Source organism: Hyperoodon ampullatus (genome assembly GCF_949752795.1).
Source record: "Hyperoodon ampullatus genome assembly, chromosome: 4".
Classification (NCBI taxonomy): domain Eukaryota; kingdom Metazoa; phylum Chordata; class Mammalia; order Artiodactyla; family Ziphiidae; genus Hyperoodon; species Hyperoodon ampullatus.
In genome coordinates this window covers 37,908,438-37,913,556 of record NC_136917.1, presented here as the reverse complement: position 1 = coordinate 37,913,556, position 5,119 = coordinate 37,908,438, and the positions used below count along the sequence as shown (strand labels likewise).

General features: G+C 49.8%; 1 pseudogene across 1 annotated transcript; it reads right to left on the bottom strand.

The window, feature by feature from the left end:
- Positions 1–748: 748 nt before the first annotated feature.
- LOC307051477 (SHC SH2 domain-binding protein 1-like) lies at positions 749–2,983 on the bottom strand (annotated as a pseudogene). Its single transcript has 2 exons — positions 2,321–2,983; positions 749–1,859 (listed from the first exon to the last, which is right to left on the bottom strand). The product of its transcript is annotated as an SHC SH2 domain-binding protein 1-like (transcript).
- Positions 2,984–5,119: the final 2,136 nt, after the last annotated feature.

Here is a 5,119-nt window from a genome sequence, read left to right as displayed (position 1 = left end):
TTTTGGGGGGGTAACGGTTGTGTCCACGCTCTCGATTGCGGTGGTGGTTTCACAGACGGATACATGTGTCAAAACTTAGCCAGTTGAATACATATGTGCAGTTTATTGTATGTCAGCTATACCTCAATCAATCTGTTTATAAAAAATATACTTTTCTGGGCTTCCCTGGTGGTGCAGTGGTTGAGAGTCCGCCTGCCGATGCAGGGGACACGGGTTCGTGCCCTGGTCCTGGAAGATCCCACATGCCACGGAGCGGCTAGGCCCGTGAGCCATGGCCTCTGAGCCTGCGCGTCCAGAGCCTGTGCTCCGTAATGGGAGAGGCCACAGCAGTGAGAGGCCCGCGTACCGCAAAAAAAAAAAAAAAGAATACTGCACATTGAGGCCTATTGTGTTTTTGTGCACTCATCTTGCATTCCCTGCCTTTCTTCCTCCTCTTTGAAGTGCTAAAGTGTATTTATACTAGAAGGTTACTAATAGACTTAATATGAGAACTATGTGTTTGAAAAAGCAAGACTTTCTAGATAAGAAATCTCCAAATATTTTCTATTTTATGTTTTTATGACCTTCTTTATAAAGAGTGTTTCATGTGCAACACCTGCAGACAGAAATAAATCTACGTTTCCCTCAAACCCAATCAAATATATCAGATACAAAATACAGACATGAAGCAAAGTATGATAGCAGCAGTGATTCTTGGGGGCAGCATGTGCAAAATCCAATCTTTTGCTATCTATTTACATCACAGTGGTCAGAACATAAATGTGCCGAAACTCCCTTTCCCATTCCACTTGAACTGGTTCCCCACAATTGAAACAAACATCTCCTGTGACATTAAGTTGTTATCAGCTTGCATGATCCCCAGTTCACTCAACCTTTTCTTCTTCATCTGGCCTTTTTGTGTGGAGGCAGCAACTCGTTCATTTACAATTTCGCAATTGCTTTCAACTCTCTCAGAAAGGTCAGTTCTCACAGAAAGCTCCATTTTACCAGTTGCACATTGAATCAGCTCTTCTAGATCCACTCTTTCAGCTACATCTGTCTCTCCACTTGTCTGAACTTTAAGTGCTTTATTTTCTTCCGTTTCATCTTGGGCATTTTCTTGCAGGTCAGAGAAAATTGTAGGTTTCACCAAGACAACACCATAACCTTCGTTATTACGTATGACATTATTCACCATGGATATTTTGGGAATGTCATAATGTTCATCTAAAAAGTCCTTAATGAGGATCCCTTCCTTGCAGTGATCCCTTCCTTGCAGTGGTGGATCCGATTGTCACTCAGGGTGCACTTACTCCCGGGATATATTTCTATACCTGCACTCTTGGCACCGTAAAAATCTGAGTCCTTCATTAAAAATTCTGCTGATGTTCGTACTGTGACTCCTGTAGTTTCACACTGCAGGACAGAGTTTTCCAGTGTAGTCTTGCCACGGTGAATAATTAAGATTCCTTCCACGGCATCATGCTGAACAAATTTTATGCTTGAGATTTTAATATCCGCACCCGTACAATCCACAAAAGTGTCTCCTTTGCCTCTCTTTTCTATCACAATATCATCTGGTAGACCATACCCTTCCAACTCAATGGAGTCAGCAATGGAGAATGTACCATGTACCACGTAATGGCCAGGACAAACAATAACAGTGTTGCCCTCATAGCAGGCATTTATAGCAGACAATAGATCACTATGGAACTGAATTTCTATTTCTTCCTTACAAGGCTCTGGACAAAGCTTATCCCGGGGCAGGGACTGCAGCAGACCAATCATCATGGTGGAAGAGACCACGTGGGTGACCTCCTGGCCATTTGGATGGATGCTCTTTGCTTGTATATTAGAATTCTTCTGATAACCAAACATATCTCAACAAAGGATTCTCAGTGAGTTTTAGCTTTCGTTTCAACTGTTCGATCTCTGAATACAATTTTAACCCTTCCAGCATGGAGATGTTTTCCTGCTCAGAATCAGAGTTACAATTTGACAAACAGCTTCTCAGATTTAAAAATTTCCTGTAACTCTCCTCACACTGAGTCAACAGATTTTTTTTTTTTTTTTTTTTTTTTTGCGGTACGCGGGCCTCTCACTGTTGTGGCCTCTCCCGTTGCGGAGCACAGGCTCCGGACGCGCAGGCTCAGCAGCCATGGCTCACGGGCCAAGCTGCTGCGCGGCATGTGGGATCTTCCCGGACCGGGGCACGAACCCGTGTCCCCTGCATCGGCAGGTGGACTCTCAACCACTGCGCCACCAGGGAAGCCCAGAGTCAACAGATTTTGATAGTCAACAATAAGTCCTGAAGGAACTTGATCTTCAAGAATGTCATCATGCAATCTCAGTCGAGGTTCAACACATCTAACAAAATAATCATACTCATCCTCTTCTTCTTCAGCCCAACTCCTCCAAATGTTCTGATAGAAAAACCTGATATGCTCAATTGCAAGTGTTGTCTGGTCAAATACTCCAGAATCATCAAACACCACCCACAGCTCCTGCAACCAGTGTCCCTTCAGATCAAGGAGCTCTTTCATACACTCCAAAGTAAAAGTGCTCACTTGAGATTCACAGAGGTACAGGTCCGGTCAGCAAGCCTCACCACTGCCTTCAAGGCTGCAAAGTCCACATCTGTGACTGCAACCAGCACCTCGAACACATTAGCGTGCCAGACTGCCCGCCATCCAGATGACTCAAGGACCTTCTCTAAGAACTCAGCTGTGAATTCTTTTACCTCAGAGGCCTTGCAGTCAGCTAAAATGTGATCCTGATAAGCGCTGAATCACTCACAGAACAAAAGTTGACTTTCTGGCACAAAACTTGGTAAACTAGTACCTGGTTTATCATGATCGCTACAATCACTGCATGAATCTTCATCTTCGAACAAACCTTTCTCGAGGGGCCCCGGCTCCTCTTCCACAGCCCAGCCGGTGCACTCGGGGTCCGGCGCCATAGCCTCCGACCCCAGCCCACCACCTGCCAGCAACCCGTCATCCATTTCAAGTTTCCGCGGGCGGCTGCCCAGCCCAGTAATGTGATGACGCAGCTGCTTCTCTAATAAATTTTTAAAGGTCACACTCTGTTTACACTTATTACAAAATACTGGCCATATTCCCCTACATTTTTTTTTAAAAAGTGGAGATGCAGGAGAATGGGACACGGGACCAAGACTTTCAAGGAGGGGGAGACATCTGAGAACTTTGCTGAGTGGGACAAACGGGTCTGAAATGTACTCTTGGACTCTGCCCTGCCTGGGTCTGGGAGAAGCCAGCAGTCCTCAGATGCCCCTCTGAGCACAGCGATGTCACATAGTGCCCTGTCGACAGGAAGGAGTTCGTGCCTGCTCCAAGGAGCATGGAGAAGTGGGGAGGGTTGAGTCTAGCTTCTGTGGACCATCTTGGAATAGGGGTACCCAGAAATCAAGCCAGCCTCCTCTCTTGGTCCCATGGGACCCATCCCATCTCCTCAGGGCTGGGAGTGCACACAAGCCCGGTGAGGGCAGTGATGGGCAGGCGGTCCCCGGGCCAGCCATGTCCAGCCCGTCAGTTCTCAGGTCAGATACGGGCCCCAGGGCAGTGTCAGCGTGACCCTGAAGGCCTGCAGGTGCCTTGCCTGCACTTCTAAGCACATGCACCAGCCTTGCTATTCCACACTTGACAGCAGAAACGTCTGATAAGATGTCCCCAGAATCACTTCCCTGAAACCCCAGTTTGCTGGGTTTTCTCCTTCAGGGCAAAAGACACACCCTCCATGATCATCAGACCCCAGACTGCTGTTCAGCTTGTCTCCCTTGGGACCCCCAAACAGCCACGTTGTTGCTGGGACAGACCCCAGGCATCCCCTGCAGGCCACCCTTGGGGGACCACTCAGTGATGCACCCTCTGTACCCCTGCGGCTCCTTCTCAGCTTTCAGGTCCTGTCCAGTGCTTCATCATTGTGAAGCCCCTCCTGGGGTGCTCTCTCAGCTGGGTGGCTGTGCCTCAAAGTGAGTCCCCATAACATGTGCTGTCTGCACCCGCCCACCTGACCTGGGGGCTGTCTGCAGCCACCCACCTGACCTGAGGGCTGTCTACACCCATCTACATCACCCAGGGCCATAAACCTTCAGACAGAGTGCCATGCGGGGCATTGCATCTGTCCTGGGAGGAGTTGAGAGTGCGAACTGAGCTGAGGCCCTTCTTACCAGCACCAGAGCCCTCAGCATGGCTCAGAGTCAGACACCTCCAGGCACCAGTGTCTGGGGGGTCGGCACCTTTGTCTGTCCTTTGGGCTTCAACCTGGCCTCAATCATTCATTCTTGGAGTCTCCCGACAAGTGAGAGAGCAGGAACCTGCCTCAGATGGCACGCCAGTTCTGAGATCTGATGGAGGAGAAAACTGAGGGCCAGACAATTCAGTCCCACATGGGCATCCTGGCTTGTTCTGCCTTCTGGGCAAACAGGCTGGAAATAAAAGTGCCAGAGTGAACGCTCTAGCTCTGCCAGTCAGGCTGTTTCTGTCCTGGGGAAGATGCCAGCTCAGTGCCAGGAATGTTCTGGACACGCCCTGGGCCAGGAGAGAACGAAAGAGTCACTAGGCCACCAGCAGCTCCAAGCACCCTCTGCTCTGTGGGTGGACTCACCTGACTCTGCAGGAGACTGGGTCAATAGCGGGCAGGGCCTGAGATGGCCACTGGGCCAACAGTACCGCTGACCCACTTGCAGGGGGACAGGGACAGACCCCCCCCCAGATGAGGTAGGTAGGTGTAGACTGCTCTCAGGTGATGTGGGCAAGTGTAGACAGCCCCCCAGGTGAGGTGGGCAGGGGTAGAGAATCCCCCAGGTATGGTGGGTAGGTGTAGACAGCTCCCAGGTGAGGTGACTACTTCTTCCCCTTCTCCCCTTTCCTCATCGAGTACTATGGAAACCACCAACAAGCCAGTGAACCACATACTCAAAGATGGACCAGGCTGGCCCAGCCCTCAGCAACTCACAATATTTAGGAAGATCAATTCTAACAGGTGAGTTCCAGAACCTCTGACAGCAGGGCTCACATCCCAGGGCATCAGTGGGGACCGAAACCCGGGATATAAAGCCAGCCCCAAGCCCACGGTCCGTAGAGGACAACTCTTCCCACAGCGCACGTGGGTGGCCTCC